Source organism: Lissotriton helveticus, chromosome 4_1 (assembly GCF_964261635.1).
Source record: "Lissotriton helveticus chromosome 4_1, aLisHel1.1, whole genome shotgun sequence".
Classification (NCBI taxonomy): domain Eukaryota; kingdom Metazoa; phylum Chordata; class Amphibia; order Caudata; family Salamandridae; genus Lissotriton; species Lissotriton helveticus.
Window position 1 is genome coordinate 2,083,817,666 of NC_136063.1, and position 27,474 is coordinate 2,083,845,139.

Sequence of the window (27,474 nt, forward strand, 5' to 3'; positions counted from 1 at the left end):
CGTTGTCCTCTGTAATCTCTAGTCTTTGTCAATTCCCACCAACAAAATGCACAACCAGATGTTTGCCTACTAATTTTTGTTAGGTTAGTATACTACTACTACTGTTGTGGTTATTCTCTGCACAGCCACATACAGAACTATGCACAAGAGGATGTTGGTGATAGGGAGGTTGGACCTTACTTACACCCTAGTCACAGAACTCAGTCAGAAGAACCCACAATTCACTGACCGTCTACCTACCTACGTGTCTCAGTCATAGTCATTTGTCCCACTCCCGACCCCCCACACGAAGATAGTTAGATATACCCAATGATTTTATTACACAACCCAGAACAGAAGAACACCCTTTCGCTCACTCACTCGTTTAAGTCCACAACACCCCCAGACACTCAAAATATACCACAGAGTCTATGTGCAAGTTCAAAAACTTTATTTTTTTAATAACCAGCTTTGTATTGTTGTAACTTGTAAGTTGTTCCATGAAAAACATCCAGCTCCACCATGTAAAATAAAGAAGATTAAATACTATACATTTTGTACAACTAGTGCACGATAGACAACTGTGGGAATTGTGGGAGACCCCTCACCGTTGAACGTATACTGGTTACACATGCATCTTTCGAAAGCTCTGAAAATTTCTGGTTCGTAGAAGGCAATCTTCTCATCTGCCTATGAGAAAAATGTTGCACGTTAGACAGTGAATACAACTATGCAAGTTTTTAGCAGTCATGCCAAAAAGTGTAACATTATGGATAAGCAAAAGGGACTAACAATACTTGTTTGTCAACCTCTTTAGTTGTATGCAACACTCATGTGGCCTCAAAGGTGTCTTTCTTACTGTGCAACAAGCTGCGAGGTAACATGGGCAAAACAGTAGACCCGGATCTAAAATGGTTACATGGCTAAGGTTAACTTTCCAAAGACTAGAGTAGGAGTAGAGATTAGATGACCCCATCTAATAAATTAAAACTAAACTCTGTCTAATGACTGCTGTACAGTAGTACGCAATTTGGACTAGTTACAACGATTTATGTTGTACGTAACTGTTTTTTCAATCTTCCTTCCTGGTGAAAAAAGTACAACTAGTAAAATAGGGTGAGGTGTGCAGGCATCTAAAAAGGTGTACTTGCTTTTATAGGTGCACAATCACTACCAACCACCAGTGCTGACGGGGCCAGCGGCGATGCTAATGCCATCCAGGAGGGGACAGTGGCTGCGGCACCTGCAGGAGCACCAGTGGGGAAGGAAACGTCAGCGGTGGGCGGTGGTAAGTTATATTTATTACTTATTTGCATTACTAGGTTGGAGGGGAACATTTCCCTCACTGTGCTATGAGAATTTATTAAGAAAGTATGAATTTGAAGTTGTACTGGACAATATTCAATGGTTGACGAAAACACCCTTTGCAGAATTACCAGCGTGAGTTGAGTAAACAAGGCCTCTTCTATCAGACTCCAACTCAGCTGTGAAAGTTATGGAGAAGACTAAAAGTCAGATCAGATGACCTTGAGGGATGTGTTGAACAAAAAGGGAAAGAAGTGAACTAGGGTGGAAGGAGGAAGGACGAAAGAGATGTAATAAGACTACCATAGAAGGATACTTTGGAAGGTTCATGCACGTGGCTGATATGAATCCAATGCATGGGTTGTTGAAGGATGGGTAGAACTGGAAGGTGAAAGAAGATGCATGCCTGGTTGGGCAAAACAATATGGGTGCATGGATATAGTGGATAGCAAGAATCATGAGCGGAGTGTGTGTCAATCAAACCCAAGGCAAGGAAGGAGTGGACGCATGGGTGGTTGTTGGTGAAAGTGAAAACAGCTAAGGCGATAATAAAGAATGATAGACATTTACTTTTAATGGATGGATGCCCACTGGATGTATTGTATTCATCATAGGTGGAGACTGTCACTGGAAGCAGAGTCTTACTTTGAAAATATAAAAGGAGATACAAAAAAGACTGGTGTTCTTCTGTGTACTGAAGTCCACCCATAGTACTAGGACAAGTATAATGCCGGAAAAAACTTCAACAAATGTTACAGGCAGGGGAAGCAGGAGGATAGATTGTATAGATACTAAAAGTTGCCACCAATTGTATGTACTGCGCTTGGTAGTGCTACTATGCCACTATGTGTTGAATTAATTTTGAAGAGTTTCAGTTACAATTCTGTTTCTTTTTTTAAAGATACTCATACTCCTTCCAAAAACCATCACGGAAGGAGTTGGCAGCCAGTGCCCGGCAAAGGAAACTGCAGGCCATTGTGGATAAGTACCGCCGACTGGTGGCTGAGGCCGAGGAGGAGGAGGAAGAGGCAGCGGCAGCAGCTGCTGCCTCTTCCAATGCCCCAGGCGCCAGCCAGGCCCCACCTGCAGGAGTACGGCGCCGTGGTCAGGCAGCCGCTCACCGCCGGCATTTCACAGCATCTACCGCCCCCCCACATCATGGATGCAAATTAAGTATGGGCAAAATTTGCCTATTCGCGGTCCGTGAATTTGCGCGAAAGCGAATTAGCGGTCTGCGAAATCTGCGAATTTGCGATTTTTTTTTTTTGCGTGTTCGCGGGGCTTTTTGCGTGTTCGCAGGATTTTTTCAGCGCGGCTACCGCGAGGTTACCCATGCGGTTGTACATGGGCTAGTTGCATGCTCGCGTTGTGCAATTGCCTGTTCGCGTCCGTTTTTGCGTGCTCGCGGACAAAAAGTCTCCCGACCAAGCAAAAAAATCCGCAAGCTTGCAAATTGCGAATTTTTTGACAAATTTGCGTGATTCGTGGAACGCAAATTTGTCAAAAATTCGCAAATTCCACGAGCGGAACGGATTTTACGCCCATGCTTAATGCAAATGTAGGTGCCGTGCATTTCAGCAACAACTTCTCCTCCGGGTGGCCAAGCTGGAGGACCAATTAGAGGAGCTCATCAAAATAATAGTGGACAAACACCTCAAAGCTCGCCGATTGTAATGGACCCTGTTCATTTGCCCCTTTTTTAATACTTTTGTTGGTGGGTGGGAATTGGGTGTTGGCGTTATTTTTGTGGGACATTCTTTGGACTTGGACATTGGTTGGGGTTAGGGTGGGGATAGGGGTGGGATAGGACTAGGAGGATTTTTTTATGTACATGAATAAATGTTATTTATTTTCAATGTACACATATGATGTTGTTTTGTGGTGGGGTTACTGTTGTACGTCACAAGGTTTACTCTAGATGCAGGGCAGCGGCCAGTGTTTGATTTAAATAATGTATTAATTGACCACATGTGTAACATGCAAACAGATAGATGCGGTACCCCTCACTGAGTTATATTTGTCCTATTAGTACTACCAGTCTCTCCTCCATTATACCTCCCAGCAAACTTCTTACCTGTGATTGATGAAGATTAAGTTTGGCACCGCAGGGGCTGCATGGTTTCCCAAGACAACTGAGAATATGCCGTGGTTGTGTGATGGTAGTAGTAGACTAGACACTAGCACTAGCATTGGCAAACAAAAACAAAGAGACAGTCATTTGCCTGAGTGAGAATGTGGGAGAAGTAGAAAAATACAGTACATAAGACTGACAAATAAATAAAACCAATATTGCAACTGCTAAACTCAAAGAAATCAATGGTGTCGGGGACTGCCAAGTACAAGAAGATAACTGTAGTTGTGTTGAAGGAGTCAGTAAAACACAATCCAATTCGTAAACTTAAATGCTGTAAAATTAAAATCAAACAATGCCACCAATTATTTAGATGTATTCGTTGGGTCACTTTGGGAAATTAATTGCCTTGTACACTAGTACATACAGTAAGCTTGGGTGGGCAAGCAGAAGAAGAGCCTCGCCCTGCCTCGTTGACATTTGATTTCATTAGTGTTGCTTTCACCACATCTGCCCCAGCAAACGTGTGATCAATTGTTGGTGTAGATTTAATGTATTAACATCACACCTCAATATAAAACCACACAGCCAGGGGGAAGAGGGTTAGGGTTTGATGAATGGATGGGAACGGGGGTTTGGAGAAAGGTTTGACAAAGAAAAACAGTACGCATGGAGACAACAAAAGCAAAACAATGATGACGATGATTGATGATCCACTACTACCCAATAAATCTAAAGTTAAGTAAGAAAAACCAAATGCATGCATGATGAAGATAAGTTATGACTTGATGGTTAATAACATATAATGAGTGGTACTTAACTACTACTACACAATTCAAAGGAAGTATTTCTTATATATGATATGAATATGACTTTTGCCTAGGCTGTGTGCCCTCTGAGAAACCGTAATACCTGCTGTAGCGGGCTGAAAGCTAGCAAAGAAAATTAAGAAATAGTTTAAGTGAATAATCAATTACCAAACACAAGCGTAAAATAAATGAAGAGGAAAAAGGAATAAAATTTTTTTTACAAAAATGATACTAAAATTCATGTATTATCCAGGTCCAAATGTGTAGTTGTATCTCGTCATTCATCTTTGTCCTCCCCTCCATGGACACTGTGACTGAATATCATTGTTGGGCGCCTCTGGCTGGATGATGAGGAGGATTGGTAAGGTAAGTGTGAGTTGTTGCTCCAAGTATAATAGCGCTGGGTGAAAGGCCGGCCTGTAAGTGTTGATGAAAAAAGAAATGGGGTATTACAAAATAAGTTAACTGAATGAAAACATAAAAATAAATTACGGTGTAGTGCAAAAAAGACAAGACTCGTGAGCGAGAAGACTTTCAGACTGAGGCGGCTTGGATACATTGTGTAACTCTACTCTTCTAGTTGCACAGCAGTCATCAAAAAGAACAACAAGATAGGAGCCAGCACAGAACAGTTACAGGACCACACCACAACACCGGGCCGTGAGTCTGTGGCCCAAACTCCATTTACCTACATTTTTCGCAGTTCCAGACAAAAGGCATATACAGCAACCTAGCATTTTCCAAATCAAGTGATTAAATCAATGCGCCATTGTCAGTCAATCATACCACTATTCTATCCCACCACTGCACACACATGTTGCCTAGGTCTGCTGTGGTTCTTGTTGATTGGTTGTGTTTACCTTGTATTCCACTTCCTGAACGTATTCCATCAATCATCTCAGATCAAACTGACTGACAGCGTGCAAAGATGGTATGGTGGTCATCATCATCCGGTGTGGCACGTGTACGTGTTGTCCAACAGACCACCAACAGCAACTCAGTCTGTAGTGAATGACTACGATTAAGTCCAGACTGCACCTGCAGTTGTAGGAGTACAATTGGATACATATTATTAAACAACATGGAAACATTGACCATCACTTGAGACACAAGTACTTTGTTATTATATTGAACTACTAGTATAGTTCTACTTCATGCACATTTGCTCAGAGTCAGTAAGCATCCAATGCAATGTATGGCATCATTTATTTCATATACCAGTCTTTCTCTTCTCTGTGGCTGTCAGATCACAGATGCAGCAGAGCCTTCTGAAAGTGATGACGAGTTTACTTTAATTTTGGAGCCCTGCTCAAGTTCTGACAGTGAGGAGTTGTGTATGCCTGCAGACAGAGGTGGTAGCCTTAAGACAGTGATGCGTTTCAGATTGGAAACAAAACAGAAGATGGCTATAGTCACGTACGTTTCACTTGTTATGGAGGGACTGTTAGAGGCTACATTATTGTACTATTCTCCATCTCCATCCAATGTATGGCAAGATAGAAATGTATTTAGGGTGAGTCAGGGAGACGGAGCAGGACTCTGAGGAGTGGAGTGCACATTTAAATGCACAGATGTGCAACTCCAATAGGTAATTAAAAGTAAGAGAAAGTATTATGTTGGTTTTGAAGTTCGAACCAGAAAGACAGATACACACAAATTAAGGAAGGGAGAATGTAACAATTTAAAAGCCTAGTTGTCAGGGAAGAGGAGCTCGTCCTCAAACCCTGGTGGTTCTTCTGTCAGAAGTAGGTCATGTAACCCACTAGTTATGTCTTCCGACTCGCTCTCCTCTTCCAGCTGTGATTCACGTATCTTGTAGTCTGGTGGTATGAAGTGCTGATTCATTTTGATCACGGTTAACCTCTCCAAGCTTTTGGGCGAGAGACTGGTCGTTTTCACAGTTACAATGGCACCAGCAGCACTGAAAACACACTCAGAAGAAACACTTGCAACAGGGCAAGCCAGATACTTTATCGCCAGCCTGCTGAGCACTGGCCATTGGCTTCTTTCCCTATACCAATACACCAATGGGCTTTGCTCCATGAACACCTCTGTTGTGTCATCCAGTTAGGCCTGGACCATCCTCTCAATGTTCAGTGGTGCTCCGGTCTGCTTGTCCTCTTTTGGCTTTGCAACAGCAACGGACTTACCCATTCCTTTCTGTGGAAACCAAGCAGCTATTTTTTTGGTTGTGTCTGATGGATCAGATCCTGTTGGTGCTGTTGTTGTTATTGGTAGTGTTGGTGACTGCTGGGAAGCAAACGCACTGCTCTCATGCTGTGAAGAAGAACTTGACTCTGTAGGAGGCTCAGTAGTACTTGCACTGTCCTGGGCTGGCACTGGCAGGCCTCTAATTGAGAGCCGTTCGTTTTCTAAATCAGTGGCTTCCTCGGCTATTACAGTTTTGTGCTTGGCAACATTCCCTTCTGAAAAAGGAATTACTGCATTACTGTTCACAAATAATTTGTACCGTGGATCCTTGTATTTTCAGATAAGGGGTCGGCTAAGGCCTTCACCAAATAACATGCTTCAAGTTTTCCTTCAACACCTTCGTAAGTTTCAGACACCTCCTTCAGCTCTTGCTCTAGCATGTACAACAATGGGATAGCTTGGCCCATAGTACAGTTCTCCCTGCTGACTGCACGTGTGAAGACCTCAAAAGGAAGTAGCATCTATGTCATGCATGGGCATGTCCCATTGCCACATCTCAACGATCATGGCTTTAATAACAGTAGAAATCCCCTGATCTTCTTGTCATGACATAAGCATTAAGTGGTATGTACTGCTCAAACAGCTGATCAAGCATGTAATAAGTAGAGTTCCAACGTGTTGGGACCTCCTGGATGAGTGCTTTGACTGGCATTTTATACTCACATTGAATGACCCGTAGCTGCTTCCGGGCTTTAAAAGAATGGTTGAAATGCGTGCAGATTCTTCTGCAAATGGTCAGTAAGTTGCTGACTTTGCTTTAGTTTTTCAGAAAGTCTTGAACAACAATGTTAATGCAGTGTGCCAAACACTGGACCCTGAAATAGCGAACATCGTGCATGGCTTTAACTACATTACTGCCATTGTCGGTGGCAACAAAACTAATGTTGAGGCCTCTTGGTCGCAGCCATTCAAAGACCTTGCTGTTAAACTCAGCCAAAATGTTTGCAGCAGTATGCGATTTCTCCATAGCAAACATGGCTACAGTTGAATGTCTGCGAGTATCATTAAAAATCTCAACAGTGTCAACGCCTGCAGATAGCTTGTCTCTAACACCTGAAAAAGAGTTCCAGTGTGCAGTGATGCACATATAATCAGTGGCTTGGCAACTGGTCCATATGTCTGTTGTCAGGTGGATACTATGAACAGCACTCTGCTGCAAGGCTTTAACAAGCAATTCCAGCACGTCGTAGTGTAGTGCTGGAACAGCAACTCTGGCAAAATAGTAGCGGCTGGGAACATTCCATTTTGGGCAGATGGTTGTCACAAATTCCAGTAAACCCACCCCTTCAACAAAAGAAAAAGGGAGAAGGTCCAGTGCTAAAATTTTAGCAAGCTTAGCATTGTACAAACGTGCTATTGGGTGGTTGCGCTCGTACTTTCCCTCCTGCCTAAACATGCTAAGAATGGTACGCTGCTTGGTATTTCTTTCAGTTATGCTCGATACAGTACTTCGCGTCTCAGACTTCGCACCCGTACACCTTGGTGTCTCCGGGTTACTCTTACTCTGGTGCCACTGAGATTTACTGTATATCCAGTTGTTACATGATGAACTGTGTGTGGCCAACATGGTCGGTTTTTTAAAGAGTGTTTTTAGAAAAAGGAAAAGTTTAATTTGTTCATAAATCTATTGTATTCATAGTCAGTTTTTCTTAAATGTAATGCCATTTTTGTGTACATTATGTATTGATTTTCTGATGATGTTGCTTTTGATTTTTTAATTTTACAAAAATTGAATAAAGCTTTTCTACTACTACTACTACTACTATTAGTACACTCAGTAAGACTAAGAATAGCAAAGAACTAAAATGCACATGAAGTGGAAGTGGAACTTGTTTATCCTTAATTTGTGCATCATTTCGGATGGATGCAGCATCAGTGACCTGCAGCAGATAGCAATGGGGATGTGAACAGTAGTAAGCCAACAGGAACAATGGCAAGACACAGGCCAATTTGTCAAAAACAAAACAGCACACTACTACTACCACCACAGCTCCCAGCCACATGGGCACTCATCACAGATACATGGGTAAAGGCCAGAAAACAATAAACTCAAGCAGGCCTATATCCCTATATGGCCAGATAAAGGAGGATGCCTGTTACACATCACAGCTTAATGCAAAAAAAGAAAATCCCCATGGCTAAAAGGTTTGAAAGTTACACAACAACAACACAAACAACAAAGGCATTGTCAAGGTTACAAGCACCCTTACCTGTAGGTCGCTTGTAGGTGGATTCCGCAGAGACGTTATGGACCAACTTCCCCAAATTCTAGGCAATTCCTAGTGATTATGTTTATTACACTGAGGTAATCATTTAGAAATCAGGGAGGTAGGCCGGATCGTGGACGCTACCTGCTTCCTTATTGTCGACCTGCGAGGCAATAAAGGAGAGCTTTTGTAATCTCAATTGTGTTCCTATTTTTTGATTATACAACACGAACTTTTCCTTCTTGTGAATCTCTTTTTAGAAATTAAGTGCTATCATACCTGCGACTGTTAAGGTCTAGGCGTCACGTCCGTGTTGTCGTCGTGAAGGGTGAGGCAGGGTAGAACCGAGTTGAGAAGAGATGAGTTGTCTGAGAATCACTTTGCCACTAGAGAAATAAATGGTAAGAATAAGTTACTTCCTTTCTTTAGTCTGACACTTCTACCACAATTCCTACTATGTTATTCCCCACTTACTCACTCTCTGAATTCTTGTTGTGCCTTCCTTCACTCTTTTTCCTAGACAAATATAGTTATAACAACACTTGCACAAAGCATATAAACTAACTACGTTTCAAAATTAGCCTTGATACATCTCAAAGCTCTAAGAACCAAAAGAATGTCCTTTTCTGAAAGTCTCTATTCAAAGTCTCACTTCTGATCCTCAAAACCAAGTCCAGGTAAGTTTGTTCGAGTTTCAATTCTCTTGTCGCTTGCTTGCGTTGGGCGCCTGATGAGTTAAACAAATAAGAAAGATTTCACTTAGCTTTTGTGTTTTTCTTTCTCCTAGATGCGAAGTCCAGTTCCAGACCTTCGACTTCCAAAGGGCGTTGGCTGGCGTTTGCAGGGTCCAAGAGTTCTTCAGCACGATCCTGAGCTGTGCGGTGATGGAAGGCAAAGCGACGAGAGGCTTTGGGTGTGGCCTTTTATAGCTGTGCCACACCCAGGGATAGCTGACGTAATGCGCACCAATCTTGTGCGTGCGTTTTCCCTGCAAGCGCTCGCGCAGCTGAAGGCTCCGCACAAGCGCACCAATCTTGTGCGTGTGTTTTCACTGCATGCGCTCGCATGGCTGACAGCTCTACAAAATAACTGGCAAAACATTATACGCCTGCAAATGCTTGATTACAATAGAAATCTTGATTACAATAGAAATAAACATTTCCTTTAGTGTCCTACCATAACGTAATTCAGATCACCTTGAAGTAAAAGCATAGTAAAAGCATAAACACTTGAACAGTTACAACATCGTTCACAAAACACTACACCTGACATATCTGGAGTGCTGGTTGCACGGGACAGGGGTGGGTTTCCTGAGGGGGTAAACTGCCTTCGTGAGGGTCGTGGGTGCCGGATGTATGTGAATCATGACAGTACTCCCCTCTCAAGAGCCCTCCCAAAACGTGTGGAACAGGTTTTGGTTTGTTCGGGTTATGAAGATGAAAACTTCTCAGTAATCGAGGGGAATTCTGTAAATTGGAAAGCGGTTCCCAAGTCCGCTCTTCTGGACCATATCCCTTCCACTGGATAAGATAAAATAGTTTTCCTCGAATTCTTTTTGAATCTACAACTTTCTGGACTTCAAATTCTGGGGTACCGTCAATAAGTAAGGGTTCTGGATTTTTCCTGAATCTAGTCTTAGGGTCACAAGGTTTAATCAAAGACACATGGAAAACGGAATGGAATTTATATTTGGAAGGCAATTTTAATTTAACACTGACCGGATTGATTACTTTCTCGACTTCAAATGGTCCTATGAATTTTGGACGAAACTTTTTACAGATTTTAATTTGTAAGTTCCTTGTAGATAACCATACCTTATCTCCAATGGAGTATTTAGGTGATGGTTTTCTGCGCAAGTCCGAATATTCCTTTTGACTTTCTTTTGCTTGAGCTAAATGGTACTGAGCCAAGTTTTGTACATGAGTTAATTTCTTAAGGTGGTCTTCCAAAGAGGGTATAACTGACGAAACCGAAATGTTTTCTGGAATATTTTTAGGGTGGAAACCATAAGTGCAGAAAAAGGGTGAAAGAGTGGTGGAAGAATTGTCCATGTTATTGAATGCAAATTCTAACACCCATAAGATATCTGACCATTCCTTCTCTTCTTCTACCAAGGCGCATCTTAAAAATTGCTCTATGGTTTGATTGGTTCTTTCTGTTAATCCATCGGTTTGGGGATGATAACCTGAGGAAGTGCGAATATCCATACCCAAGGCTTCACCCAAATGTTGCCAAAAATGTGAAACAAATTGTGGACCCCTATCAGAAATTATTACCGAAGGAATACCATGTAATCGGATTATTTCTTTGGAAAAGATTTGAGTTAATTCTTTAGCAGAAGGAATTTTCTTCAATGGGATGAAATGCGCCATACGAGAGAAATGATCAACAACAGTCAAAATGGTGTTAAAGCCTTCCTTGGTTTTTGGAAATTCTACTATAAAATCCAGAGATACTGTGTGCCAAGGTTGAGGGGAAATCGGGAGAGGAAGCAATTGACCACTAGGTGCTTGATGTTGTGTTTTATTTTGTGCACAAATCACACAAGTCTCAATATAAGATCTAACATCATTTAATAAGGAAGACCACCAGAACTTTCTTTTAATCAACTGACTGGTTTTGATGATTCCGGGGTGTGCTGACAAAAGTGTGTCATGATGTAACTGTATTATTTTGTTTTGTAATTCAGGCGTGGGTACAAAAATCTGTTCATTCATATATAAAAAACCTTCTCTTAACTGTAACAAAGGATATAAATCATACCAATCTTGTGAGGTTTTTTCCTGAATCTTTTCCTTTATATCTAGCATAACATTAGAAAGAACCACTCCTATCTTAAAACAATTATCTGGTAGAACAGGTTGAATTTTTTCAGAGAAACCTTCTTTTTCTTCTGACATTCCCAAGCGTGATAAAGCATCCGCTTTTAGGTTCTCTTTTCCAGGTCGATAAGTTATGACAAAGTTATAATCATTAAAGAATAATGTCCAACGTAATTGCCTAGCAGAGAGTGCTTTCACAGAGCGCAGAAACTGCAGATTTCTGTGATCAGTATAGATCGTTACAGGATGTCTTGCTCCTAACAAGTAATGACGCCATTCTTCGAAGACTGCTTTTATGGCTAACAACTCCTTGTCAGCGATAGCGTAGTTTAATTCTGTAGGGGTTAGTTTCCGTGAATAATATGCAATGGGGTGCATCTGACCTGTTTCTTTGTGTCTTTGGGATAGAATTCCTCCGATGGCAAACTGTGAAGCATCAGCTTCCACAATAAAGGGTTTAGAAGGATCCGGATGCATTAATACAGGAGCAGTAGTAAACTGTCTTTTGAGATTTTGAAAAGCTTCCTCTGCATCACTATTCCAATCAAACTTTACACCTTTCCTCAGAAGCCTAGTGATTGGGGTTATCACATGAGAAAAATTGCAGATAAAACGTCTATAAAAATTAGCGAACCCCAAAAAACTCTGTACTTGCTTCACTGAAGAAGGGCTACTCCAGTCTAGAACGGCTTGAATTTTCTTCGGATCCATTTCTATTCCTTCAGGACTTAAAACATATCCTAGAAATTCTACTCTAGAAATATGGAATGTACTTTTCTCAAGCTTTACATACAAGGAGTTGTCAAGAAGTCTTCGAAGAATCGCTCTCACTTGTTGTACATGTTCTGTGGTGTTTTTAGAATAAATGAGTATATCATCTATATATACAATACAACAGATATCTAAAAATTCTCTTAAAACCTCATTTATAAAAAATTGGAACGCTGCGGGAGCGTTGCAGAGTCCGAATGGCATAACCTGATACTCATACAGACCAAATTTGGTACGAAAAGCTGTTTTCCATTCGTCACCACTTCGAACCCTGACTAAATGATAAGCTCCTCGCAAATCCAATTTAGTATAAATGACGGCATCTTTCAGTTGGTCTAAGAGAGTTGGAATTAAAGGAAGTGGATATCTGTTCTTAACAGTTACGTTGTTAAGGGCTCTATAGTCTATGCAAGTTCTCAACTCACCTCCCTTCTTTGGGATAAAAAAGAGAGGAGAGGAGACAGGAGATTTCGAATGTCTAATAAATCCATTTGCCAAATATTCATCTAGATACTCTCGTAAATGTTCGTTTTCTTTATCTGTGAGTGCGTAAATTCGACTACACGGTAAGGTAGCCCCGGGCACTAGGTCTATTTGACAATCGAAATCCCGATGAGGTGGTAAGGTATTGGCTTTTGTTTTGTCAAACACTTCAAGAAGATCTGAATATTCCTCAGGAATTCCTTCCAAAAGTAAAACACTTTTTGAATTCAAGGGGAAATTGCTACCTTGAATCAGTACCTTTGAATCTTGTGACAATAAACAGTTTGATGTACAGTGATTGGAATCTAACAACACTGTCCTTTTAACCCAATCAATCTTGGGATTGTGTTTAGTAAGCCAAGGTATACCCAAAATCAAGCGGAACTGAGGAGCGTCAATGATGTCGAAGGTTATATTTTCTTTATGGACACCTAAACAAGTCATGGCGAGTGTTTCAGTGTGAAATTGAATTAAACCTGAAGATAACTCCTTCCCATCAACAGCCCTGACAACTTCTGGATGTTCTTTGGACTTAGTCTTAAAATCTAATTCTTTCAAAAACATAGTGTCTATAAAGTTGCCTGTGGCTCCTGAATCAATTAAGGCGTCTACAGTCCAATATTTCCCAGTTTCTTTGAGGGACTGTAAAGAGACCTTTATGCTAAGATGTTGGGAAGTTATTTCCGGAGTTATGGAGGCCAAACTAGAAACCTTACTCGACAATCTGACCTCTTGATTTGCCGAGCTAATTAGTTTTCCGACTGCTGTACTAAGGCAACCTCAGGATTCTTCCCCTTGGGCTTGTTTGGGCGCACTGGGCATTCTTTAACAAAGTGGCCTGACTTGCCGCAATACAAACATTGGTTTAATTTTCTCCTTTTGTCTTTTTCCTCTTTACTTAGAGGACCCTTGATAGTACCTATCTGCATGGGCTCTCCTAAATCAATTTTAGGTGTGCTTTCTGTTCTGACACTGTTATTTCTCTCTTTAAAAGAGAAGACCTTTACTTCAGACTTTCCTCTTTCGCCTCTTCTTTCTGACAATCGATGATTCAGTTTTACCACTAAATCTATGAAGTCTTCTATAGAATCTGGAGGATCTAAGATCTGTGTGACCATATCCTTTAAATCGTCTTTGAGTCCTTTGTAAAAAAGGGATACCCTTTTTTCTTCTGGCCAGTTAGCTTCAATTACTAGTCTGTTAAATTGAGAAATATAATGCAGTAAATCCGATGAACCCTGTTTTAATTGTAACAATTCATGGTCTGCTGATTGAACAAAGACATGTTTTGCGAACAGTTTTTTCATGGTATTTTTGAATGCACGAAGATTATAAAGAATAGGGTCATCGCGGTCAACTATTGGTACAGACCATAAGGCTGCATCTCCCCCTAAGTACGAAAGAACAAAGGCTACTTTAGAGGAGTCATCAGGAAAAGCTGCTGGTTTTGCTATAAAATGTAAGTGACATTGATTTAAGAATATGGAGAATTTATTACTATCTCCATAAAACCTTTCTGGAGGTGCTAAGGGAACAGGTACTGGAGTTACAACTTGAATTTGAGTTGACGTTGAAGACGGAGCAGAATCAGAATGCAAGGTTTGAAACCCTGTTTGAAAAGTCGCAGGTTTCAACACAGACTTCTGCGTTGGGGAGAAATTCCATGTACTAGGACCAGAGGGAACAGATTGCATATTACTTCGAATTTCAGCAACCTCTCTACGAAGAGCTGCGTTATCAGCTTGAATAGCAGTTAACAGATTCGCCATATCTTGCAAAGAATTTGCAACGGAAGGATCCATAACGTCTGGGCGGAATAAATGTCGTGGGCTTTGCCTTCTGTCAAGGTTACAAGCACCCTTACCTGTAGGTCGCTTGTAGGTGGATTCCGCAGAGACGTTATGGACCAACTTCCCCAAATTCTAGGCAATTCCTAGTGATTATGTTTATTACACTGAGGTAATCATTTAGAAATCAGGGAGGTAGGCCGGATCGTGGACGCTACCTGCTTCCTTATTGTCGACCTGCGAGGCAATAAAGGAGAGCTTTTGTAATCTCAATTGTGTTCCTATTTTTTGATTATACAACACGAACTTTTCCTTCTTGTGAATCTCTTTTTAGAAATTAAGTGCTATCCTACCTGCGACTGTTAAGGTCTAGGCGTCACGTCCGTGTTGTCGTCGTGAAGGGTGAGGCAGGGTAGAACCGAGTTGAGAAGAGATGAGTTGTCTGAGAATCACTTTGCCACTAGAGAAATAAATGGTAAGAATAAGTTACTTCCTTTCTTTAGTCTGACACTTCTACCACAATTCCTACTATGTTATTCCCCACTTACTCACTCTCTGAATTCTTGTTGTGCCTTCCTTCACTCTTTTTCCTAGACAAATATAGTTATAACAACACTTGCACAAAGCATATAAACTAACTACGTTTCAAAATTAGCCTTGATACATCTCAAAGCTCTAAGAACCAAAAGAATGTCCTTTTCTGAAAGTCTCTATTCAAAGTCTCACTTCTGATCCTCAAAACCAAGTCCAGGTAAGTTTGTTCGAGTTTCAATTCTCTTGTCGCTTGCTTGCGTTGGGCGCCTGATGAGTTAAACAAATAAGAAAGATTTCACTTAGCTTTTGTGTTTTTCTTTCTCCTAGATGCGAAGTCCAGTTCCAGACCTTCGACTTCCAAAGGGCGTTGGCTGGCGTTTGCAGGGTCCAAGAGTTCTTCAGCACGATCCTGAGCTGTGCGGTGATGGAAGGCAAAGCGACGAGAGGCTTTGGGTGTGGCCTTTTATAGCTGTGCCACACCCAGGGATAGCTGACGTAATGCGCACCAATCTTGTGCGTGCGTTTTCCCTGCAAGCGCTCGCGCAGCTGAAGGCTCCGCACAAGCGCACCAATCTTGTGCGTGTGTTTTCACTGCATGCGCTCGCATGGCTGACAGCTCTACAAAATAACTGGCAAAACATTATACGCCTGCAAATGCTTGATTACAATAGAAATCTTGATTACAATAGAAATAAACATTTCCTTTAGTGTCCTACCATAACGTAATTCAGATCACCTTGAAGTAAAAGCATAGTAAAAGCATAAACACTTGAACAGTTACAACATCGTTCACAAAACACTACACCTGACATATCTGGAGTGCTGGTTGCACGGGACAGGGGTGGGTTTCCTGAGGGGGTAAACTGCCTTCGTGAGGGTCGTGGGTGCCGGATGTATGTGAATCATGACAGGCATTTACAGTTTTTTACACACACCCAAACAGTTAACTACACCCCAAACACCACATTTGGAAATTCAATGTATTGCCATCCATGCCCTAAATGATGTTAAATTCAACAGACAAAATGGAAACCGCTACATCAAGCACCCCCGCTGACTACCTCTGGGACTCTAGGCCTACTGGCAGAAGAAATCACAAGTTTGTAGGCCTGCGACAAAAGCACGATGAAAGGTCACACAGAATGGCCACCCCCACATGGCCTGGCCACCCCCAACAACATGAAAAGAAAGAGAAGACAGACAATACATGTCTATGGCAAAAGTACAATGCTTGGCTTCACAAAATGGCCGCCCCACCACCCACATGGTCAGGCCACCCTCAAACAAGAAAGTACATGGAGGACAGAAACAGTAAGTGGTCCATGCTCCAAAAACTACAACCAAATGACAACCGGAGGAGTTTCTTTAGCAAAATGAACAGCATCAACATTTTCGAGTAGGTTTTATGCAACTCGAGACATATTGCTTGCGAGATTGCAAATTCGGCCTGTTCGGTAGCGTGAATTGTACAAAACGTCGTTATCGCGTGCCCGAGCACGCACATTGAGCGCGCAAAGAAGACAAAAACTGTAAGGTCGCATTGTCGCACTGTGCAAAGTTACCAAAACTACGGGAGCTGAATTCTAGGGTTACCTAGTGCGCAGAAAAAGCCATGTTATTCAACACACACCCAAAACCTGCAATTCAACACCAAAAACAAATTTTGCTAATCAATCCAAAGCCATCCATGACATACATGATGTTATACTTACAACTTAAACACCACAATAACAGTTGAACAACTTTCATGCACCCATGATGATGACTCTAGTAGTACCCTTGGGCCTACTGGCAGAATAGGCCACAAGCTTGGAGGCCTATGGCAAAAACACAGTGGCTACTAGTACCAGAAAATGGCAGCCATGACATGGACAGGAGGTCACAAAAAAAATAGGAAAAGGAATCAAAAAAAATAAGAAAGGAATAACAAACAGACAAAGCAGGCCTATGGGAGAAGCAAAATGCATGGCTTCACCAAGTGGAAATGGGCACCAGCCCCATGGTCAGCCCACCAACAAGAAAGTACATACAATTTAAATAAACTCAAGCAGGCCTATCTATAACCCTATATGGCCAGAAAAAGGAGGATGCCTATTACACATCACAGCTTAATGCAAAAAAAGAAAATCCCCATGGCTAAAAGGTTTGAAAGTTAGACAACAACACAAACAACAAAGGCATTTACAGTTTTTTACACATACCCAAACAGTTAACTACACCCCAAACACCACATTTGGAAATTCAATGCATTGCCATCCATGCCCTAAATGATGGTAAATACAACAGACAAAATGGAAACCGATACATCAAGCACCCCCGCTGACTACCTCTGGGACTCTAGGCCTACTGGCAGAAGAAATCACAATTTTGTAGGCCTGCGACAAAAGCACGATGGAAGGTCACACAAAATGGCCGCCCCCACATGGCCTGGCCACCTCCAACAACATGAAAAGAAAGAGAAGACAGGCAATAGATGCCTATTATTCAACACACACCCAAAACCTGCAATTCAATACCAAAAACACATTTTCCTAATCAATCCAAAGCCATCCATGACGTACATGATGTTATACTTACAACTTAAACACCACAATAACAGTTGAACAACTTTTATGCACTCATGATGATGACTCTAGTAGTACCCTTGGGCCTACTGGCAGAGTAGGCCACAAGCTTGGAGGTCTATGGCAAAAGCACAGTGGCTTAAAACACAAAATGGCAGCCACCACCTGGTCAAGCCACCCACAGAAAGTAAATGAACTCAAGCAGGCCTACACTAACTACATGAACTACTAGGGTTACCTAATTACACACAAAAAACTGAAATTCCACTACAACAGAGTTTACAATTGAATCCAATGCCATCCATGATGTTTTACAGACACCACAGAAACATGGTTGGACCCGTGGGTACCTCTAGGCCTCCTTGATGAAATTTCAAAGACATAAAACTTGGCCCCTCATGAAAGTACAGGCCTCCCTCAATAATAATTTTTAAGAAAGATTGAGAAGCACAGAAAACTGTAGTTAAAAATTAACCCTAACCAAACAAACATTTACAGTACACCAATTCTCAATTCTCAAACTTACTTGTAAAAGAAAAGTTCAAATCCCAAATTCCTCAATAAATCCAATCAAATGCTATGATGCAGCAGACATACACAAAGAGTGATCCTTCCAAATCCAAATCCAAATGAAAGTGAACACCACATGGACAAAGCACTGGGAGGAGCCTGGAGGACAGGAACAGGAAGTTGGATACTCAGGGGCACTTCCTTTCTCTTGAAAAAAAGAGTAGAAACAAAAAGAGGACTCCTTGCCCAAAAAAGTACAGCCAAATCACAATCTGAGGGGTTTTCCTGAACAAAATGATCATTTTTGAGAGGGTTTTAACATGCTCGAGAGATATTCTGTGCCAGATTGCAGTTTCTGCATGTTCGGAAACGCGATCTTACCAACGTGGCACTTCAAGGAAGATCGCGCGTCCTAATGAATTGTTAGCGCGTCCGAATGACGTTATCACGTTCTCACAGTCGCATGGGATTTTGCGGCCGGATTCCAAACATCGTAGCGAACGCGGACGGGAGAGAAAAGCGAGAAAGCGAACGCAGAACCACGGTAAGTCATTACCGCGCACACGAGAATGCTATTGAGCGCGTGAGGAAGAAAAACTACTACGCTACGCTGTAGATTGCGAAGTAGTCGACAACTTCGCGCTCACTGCGAAGCACTAAGTTGCCGAAAATTCGCAAACTCCGCGAGCGGAGCGTAGTTCTCCGCCCAGGTTTACTTACAGAGAATATTATTCATGAATACGATTAAACATGCCACAGAAATGCTACTAAATAAAATATTCACAATGTTCTACTTTATTGAGATTTGTTTCACACCAAACAAAGCTTACAGAAAATAAAATTAACAGTATTGAATGGTATTATTCAGCAGTGCAATCTGCAACATTAATCAGGTGTGACTGAAATCCTTTCCAAGTGAAGGTAATAGCACCCTTCAGAAAGACTTATCACTATATGAGTGATGCCAGCTGCCGGCGTTCCATGCTAAAAATTCACCCGTGCTTCAAAATCTATGCACATGAAAAGACCCAGCACCAATTTCACATGTACACTTACCTGGGCTCTGCAGCAGAGCAAACAGTCCACTTCACAAGGAAACGCTCAGCTGACCTTTACTGCTTGTAAGCATCTTCTTAGGGACACACACCTCACTGGGGCCATCCACGCACACTCTTGTGTCATTACTAAGGGGCCGATTCCGACTTCGGTTGTAAAATGTACCTACCAACATGGACCGAGAATGGAGACCGACCAACCCGTACCGGCGCCTTATGACCCGCGTAGTATGATGCAGCACGTGTGAATTACAACACACTCATACGGAACACAAGCTGCACACCCGAACCGTATGGTAAACTCTGATTCGCCCGTAACCGGACCGGGAATCGTACTGACTGACACGCTTCAGGAATGGACCCGACTGACACGTAGCCGCTCTGCACGACCCGTGTAGTATGATGCAATGCGTGTGAAACGAGTCCGACTCGCACGGGGTACAATTCGGAAGACCGAGACGTACAGAAAACAGTTACTAGCAAACAATGGACTCCTTTGCGTGACGCGTTCGCCAACGTAGAAACACAGCAGAATGTCAATGTGACTTACTCAGATTACCCCGCAAGAGCCACTGGCAGCATCTGTCAAGGTCAAATGAACATTTCCATAATGCCCAAAAAAAACAACGGAAAAAAGCCAAAAAAAAGACCAAACAAGCAATGACAAAGTCAATAAATAAAAAATGGAACAGAGACACACCCACAACTCCCCCTACGTAAGGCCTAAAATCCCTACCTTGATCCTTTGCAAACTACAGACATAGGACAGTAGACAACACCACCACACTGGAGAGACACACCACAACTCACACACCACACATCATCTACACCATTTGCATCTCTCATTTACAGATAAACTTACACCCACCACACCCACTTACATCCTCACACACACATCAATACCCACAACCACCCAGCACCATGCCCCCCAAGAAAAATGCAAAGTTCCCAGATAGTGAGTTGGAATTCATGACTGATAAAATCCTCAGAGTAGAGCCACGCGTGTTTGGCACATTGGTCCAACAGACCCCCATGTCACAGAAAACAAAGATGTGGGAGAGGATTGTCGACAAGCTCAACGCACAAGCACCTTGTTTTTGCACAAAGGACAATATATATATTTTTTAATTTACTTGAGTTTTATATAGCGCTGGCTAGACCCGAAGGAATCAGAGCGCTTTACATGAGGAGAGTTACTTAACTTACAAATTATACATTGTTACATAAGGCACAACAGTTACAAGTTACATTATTAGGTTAATGGCTTGTAGAGGGGGAAGGGTAGAGTAGAAGGGTGAGGGGAGGGAGAATTTAGCGGAGCATGGGTAAAAGAATAGACAAAGCAAGCAGGTGGAGAGGAATTCAGGGGAGAGAGGAAGGGAAAGGGGAGGTAGCCAAAGAATGAAGGAGGGGTGCGGAAGTGGAGGGGTAGGCAAGACAGTGTAGAAACAGGAAAAGTGACTGTGGTTGGGTGGGACAGGGATCATTCTCAGTCCTCAGTTATGTGTGATTCCCAGATTCACAGTGGACTCTCTCAGCGGGGTCGCTGAGACTCCAGGCCATAAAATGCAGGATCCCTCCCCAACAAGGGGAGAGGAGTGCTTTGTTCATGGGCACACTGAGGAATGAAGGAGGGAAGAGGTGGGGGAGGGGGTGGGATACCCGGCAGGAACACAGAGTCCGGCGTCAGGCAGGGTATAGAAGGGGATCCGTCACATTCCTCCACTAGGTATATCACCCATGTCACTGTGGACTCTCTCATAGGGGTCTCTGAGACTCCAGGGCGAAGAAGCTGGCTCTATCCCCAACAAGGGGAGCAGGAGTGCTTTGGACACGGGCAAAATGGTAGGGCCAGATAAGGGAGTCAAGCTGGTAGAGAAAGGCTCTCCCTGACAAGGGTTCTACTGGTATTGTTTCTTCCCACTTGGCAGATGAATCAGAGTGCTTAACATGCGGAACGTTACGTAACAAGTTACAAATTAACATACAATACCAGAGCGTAGAAGAACATGGGTAGAACATGGAACGATATTCAGAACAGGTAGCATGATGTGCGCGGGAGGGTCAAGAAGCTCATCAACAGGGAGCATGCCTTGAGCAAGCAGACTGGCGGTGGCCCTCTTGCTAGACCAACACACTTCAGGTCCTGGGAGGAGAAGGTGCTGGCCATCCTACCACCTGAGAGCATCCAGGGATTAACAGGAATACCAGAGCCTGGTGAGTACACAACCAATATACTCAATATTGTGCGGCAATACACATATATCACTGTCAAGGGCACAGGGGGCAGTTGAACCAAGTACTGTCAGCAAAGCCATAGCAACAGAAAGGCAAGTATCCTGTGACGTGTATGCCCGTTACACAGACACAATACCTGCCATCTCATAGTAATATGGAACTATGTCGTAACATGTACAAACCTAACATAAAATATTGCAAGGCATTGGCATAAATCACCAACAAACACTGCCATCCATTCTGCCACCACTGTCAGACTACCTCACAGGGAAGCTGAGTCAAAAGGAAGGAAGGTTGGGTCTGCTGGGAATGTGCTTTTACCAGAAAGCCAATGACAGTTGCAGTCACAGCCAACAGCCCCCTTCACCCATGGTCCCACAAGCACCACTCCAAACCATGCACATCTCAAAGGGAGTTGAAAACAAATGACAAGATGGCTGAGAATGGGCTCAGCTGTGGGGAGCACAAGGCCCTGGTGATAGTTGTTCTCACACGAACAACAGGACACCACAGCCTAACATCCTGAGTGTTAACTTCCACTACCTGCAATGGAAGCATGCTGCATGGTGGGATATCTGGCCTGTGGGGGGAGGAGGACCACCAGCTCTGACTACATCTACCAGCAGCCCCTATTACCCACACCCCTCCCATTGATACCAAAATACACACCTTGGATCATGCTCCACAAGAGAGTGAGTGAAAAGCCACTTCCAAGAACTCTGACAATGGGCTCTGCTGTGGGGAACATAAGGCCATGCTGGGAATTGTGCTCAAACAAACAAGAGGACACCTCTGTCAGTCATCTTACCATTGCTGTCTCACTCAGTAACAGGGAAGCAGAGTCAAAAGGAAGCTAATTTGGGTATGCTAGGAAGGGGGGTGTAGCCAAAAGCCTGATGGGAGTTACATTCACAGCCAACAGTACCCCACCCACATGTCCCATCAAGCTCACACTGAACTATGCTCACCTCACAGGGAGTGCTAAAGTACTCACACATTGGCTGACACTAGGTACTGGTGTGGGAAGCACAAGGCCCTGATAGGACCTGTGCTCAAACAAACAACAGGACCCCAATGCCTGACACCTTGAACATAAACTGTGACTCCCTGCAATGGAATCATGCCACAAGGGGGATTACCTGGCCTCTGTGGGTAAAGAAGGTCCTGCAATTACTCCAAATGCTATCAAGTGGGCTCAAAACACACCTTCTCAGCCAGAACAAATAGCACCCTTGGGACCCGTCACTCCGAAAGTAAATGCCTTGGCAAGATGACTAACACATGGTCCTGATATATGAAATGGCTGCAAGTCACACCTACACACTGGTCAACTCAAACACATTTACACTCACAGCCATGGGAACTGTAGGTATACTCTCACTGCCTGGGGATGCAGTGTCCCTGGGGTGTCCCCTGACCTGGCTGTGAAGGTGTGTCTCATAGATGACAATTGGGGAGATGCAGACATAGTATATAGAACCAAGCACACTCAATGTCACCAACACATTATTGACAGGAGACACCTGAACGTGACTAGAATGGACACACCCATATAGCTGACACTATAGCATGGAGTCATTCCCAAAAGGTGCAGTTGTGAGCTGCATTTCAATCCCACATCATTCTGCGTTGTATGCATCATTCACACAACACATCACTCACTGTCATAGACACTCCAAACACAGTGACTGACCCGGACTGCATTGGAGGAGGCATGCAACTCATAGCAGCAGAACTGCAACACACACACCTCTGGCCATCACTGTCATGAGCATGGAAAAGCAAGAGAGCTGCTGTGCTCAATCCCTCTTACCATGGAGGAAATTTACAAGATAAATGACGTCAGAACAGACAAAACTCCGCACCAACATCATTAGCTATGGTAACACCATGACTTGTATAAAATGAGATGTATCTCCCATCAGATCTCTGGCATACTGGACTGTGACCATGTTGTTCAGACGCACCAATGTGAGGCACAAAGATAAGCAAAAACTGCCACCACACATGCCCCCAGCTTGCAACATACCCTAAGTGGAATTGTACCTATGTCATCGTTAAAGCACAAATGTGGCCAGGGATGATACAGCTGTGCCAGGCATGTGATGACACTTCAGTAGTAATGGCCATGTACAGACAATTGATCAATACATGAGCTGGATATGCACACAGCTTGACGTGCACATTGAAATGCTTCAGGTTGCCTTGACAAAGTGCTTCAACAAAACCAACAATATCAACCTCTGTCTGTCACAACTTAGGACAATGCAATGTACAGACTCTCATATTGATGTCCAGTGGCAACTGTCATGTGTGTGAAAAGTTGATGTTGGTAGAAACATAACATACATTGTGTGTCTCTTCCAACCACAGGGGATGCTGGGGACACAACAGGAACTGAAGAAGAGACCCAGTCCCAGACTCTGGCAAACCATGATCTCCCCGGTGTGGATCAGTCTCTGTCCTCTTCGGACGATGACCACGAATGACCTGGCACCTCCGGTGTGAGTCAGTGTGCAGCACCATCAGTAGGAACATCAGCACCCCTGCAACCCCTCCTGCCACATCTGACAACAGACAGAGTACCCCTGCCCACACGGACAGACCAAGTCCACAGTCCTCCGATGGCACAGGTACGTAGGGCACCCTGGAAGCAAAGAACAACACCACCAGTGCCAACAGCCAAAGGGGGCCAGTGCAACCTGTGACTGCCACAGCAGGTACTGCCAGTGTGGAAAGTGGCGGTGGGTGGGTGGTCAGGCAGAGGGCATGGCCTGCAGAGGGGGCTGGACTGCATGATGACCCTCACCTGGAATGCATCATAGATGCATACCATGAAAGCACCATTGGTTTTGGCCAGGTAGTGGGGATCCTCAAGGATCTCAAACAACAGCAGGCTACCCATTATGCCTGCTTGGAATCCCACATGTCCCGGGTGGAGACACACATGTCCCGCATGGAGTCCAAGTGGGTCAAATTGGACCATCTAACAGGGGTGCATAGGGACATACTGAAATGCCTCCACCAGATCAACGCCAACATGACAACACCTCCCTGTGCACCCTCGACATCTGTTGTCACAACATCCACAACTGCCACAGGGAGGGAGGAGGACTCTGGCAGAGATCCCTCATCACCACAGCGGCCTGCACTTGAGGGTCCCGAGAAAGTAGATGGGTCATCCGAAGAAGGGCAAGTGAGATGCTGAAGGCCATGCCCATCCCCCAGGAACTTAACACCTGTTCTTGATATCGTCCTTTGTGTGCAAATCATTTAGCCTTGTTGACTGACACCCAACTCACCCACTTGGCATGGAGGGTCTAAGTGTGACAATGCATCAAATTACTGTGGACTTTACTCTGGACATTTCATCTTCCAACACTACCAACTCACCTGTGAACTTTGGATTACCATCACACTGTAGAGCACTTCCAATTATGTTCACTATCCTCACACATGTTTGTAAATACAATCACAATCACACAATACTTGCCCCTGTTGTGAATTAAACTTGGTTTGTAACATAGAGATGAAGATTTGCTAAAGAACACTGCATGCAAACTACTACAGCAAGTTGAACACCGTTATGTAAGTCATGGTAATGTGACACATATGAGAGAGACACAACACTAGGGCAAGGCAACACATACTCACCATGGGCATCTAACTCATCGCCTACACTGATGTTGACAGGAAATACAGTGGAATGTACATACACCACACCCATCCTGAGTCAGTGGCAATCAGCCCACAGGTACAAAATGCAAACGACTGTTGGATGTGTGGATACAGACAAATCACATCCCAAAGTGAAGCACAGGTTTATTAAGGATTCACAACCTGAGAATTCCACAACTGATGCAAGGTAACCTCACGTGACAGTGATCAAAAAGTAACCAAGTGGTAAACAATGAAAGTCCAGGGGTGTGTGGCACATCATTGGTTGGGACAATGACTACTTGCTCTCTGGAACTTGAATCTGGGTGTCGGGGTTCAGAGCTCACAATACAGCAGCCAAAGCACCCTGTGAAGGACATACAGAAAACACAATCAAAAACAAATATTTACAGCATACAACTACACTATACATGCCCCAAAACAAATCCCAAGCTAAGTAAACCAAACCTAGTAATCAGGTAAACACTGTTTGGGAGTACAGACTACCTGAAAGGACACATCCCTGCAAGCATCCTGTCGAGTAGCACACAGCCACACTCAAGCAGCACCAGTGCACCACCAAGATATATCAGGCAAACACAATACTTTGACAACACATCACTGTATACAGCTGGGTCCAAACATCACCCTCACCCTCACCATCACTGGCACCATGCCCCAGGGCAGGATCCTCCACGGCTGGCAGATGTTGGTCATCGTCATCTTGGATGAGAGGCAATTTCTTTCTCACTGCTAGGTTGTGTAGCATGCAACACACTATGAAAAATGTGCACACCTTAGCAGGTGCATAGGGGAGGGCCCCTCCTGTCTTGTCCAGGCAGCTGAATCTGCTTTTCAGGAGACCAAATGTCCGCTCGATCACTCTCCTGGTCTGACCATGTGCCTCATTGTAGAGCATCTCCGCTGGTGTCACATAGTTCCTGAGGGGTGTCAGCAACCGTGCCATGTTGGGGTATCCAGAGTCACCTACATACAGACAATTGCACATTAGATGAGTCTGAAAAGAGGGTGAAAAACAACTTTACCAAATATACACAATGGTAAACAATCAGTACACACTGACAAGCCAGGCACCCTGGTACTGCATCTGTGCCATCATTGTCGGGATGCGACTACTCCTCATGATGTAAGCGTCTCGCGATGAACCTGGGAAATGTGCACACACATGTGAAATGGTCATGTCAAACAGACATACGACCAGAGCATTGATTGAGTGGAAATGTTTTCTATTTCGATATGTCTGCTCATGTGCCTGTGGTGGTCTAAATCCGAGCAAACTGGTGACATGCGTCACCAGACCCTGCCCGCACTGCTAACGGCAGAACTCCTTCTGCAAAAATTAACTTGTCAAATACTTACATTTTTTGCATGGGTATTTAATTCTCATCAGTTAAATTCACTGGAAAAATTCATTAGATCAAACTTATTTTACACATTATATATGTCAACAATCTGTTGCGTTTATCAATATCCTGAGCTACACATATGATTTCCTGTCTAAAGACAAACGTTAATCATGTACAGAACATAAAAATTCATCAAGTCCCAATGCATTTCGGGAGAAATCCCTTTGTCAGGGGCACTGTAAGAAATAATAAACATACGGTAAACATTCTTAGATTATTACCGACATTCAGCACATTCACTTTGCGGTTCAACTCACTATCAGTGGGTAAATCTAGAGAGTCTGTTTCAACAAACTGACATGACATTATTTAGAGAATAGACAAAAAATTAAGCAACAAAGATAAAAATAACAAACAAAAAACGAACAAAGGAGGAGAAAAAAGGCTTACAATTGCGTGACTCAATTAAGGTGGCTGCTCAATAAAGATTCAGTGAAGATGGCTGCGGCAAGATAAAATCCGTGTAACTCTGTAGTCTGAAATAATGTAAGGTAAATAAGAGTTACTATGTTGAGTCATGTACTGTAAACACTCGGTGTTGATAATGTTTCCACATGTGTCCCGTCAATGGAGCTTTGACATGTGGCATCCTTCCCAGTGCATAGAAGTCACTTTTGATTAACCCTGGGCGAAGTACTACGTTACGCTTGCGTAGTTTGTGAAGTTTGCGCTACTTCGCACTACGAGAATTACACGTAGCACAGTGCAAGCAAGCGTAGCGTAGCGGTCATTTTTTGCTTGCTCGCGGTCCTCAACGTCAAGTTGGCAACCGCGAGTGTGCAAAATGACATCTCAGCAAGACTTTTTCCTCGTTCGCGATCAGCAACATCAAGTTGCCGATCGCGAGCGTGGAAATAAACCTCCCGGTGGGATTCTCAAAACGGGGAGGTCAGGTTTCTCATTGCGACTGGTCACGTATGCTCTCGACCACTCGCGATGAGAAACTACCAGTCCACGTTGAGAAAGCTGCCGCTCGAGTAGAAATCTACCCACGCGGCATAAAACAACCGCTTGCACTGTGCAAGATGCGGTTTGCACTGATTG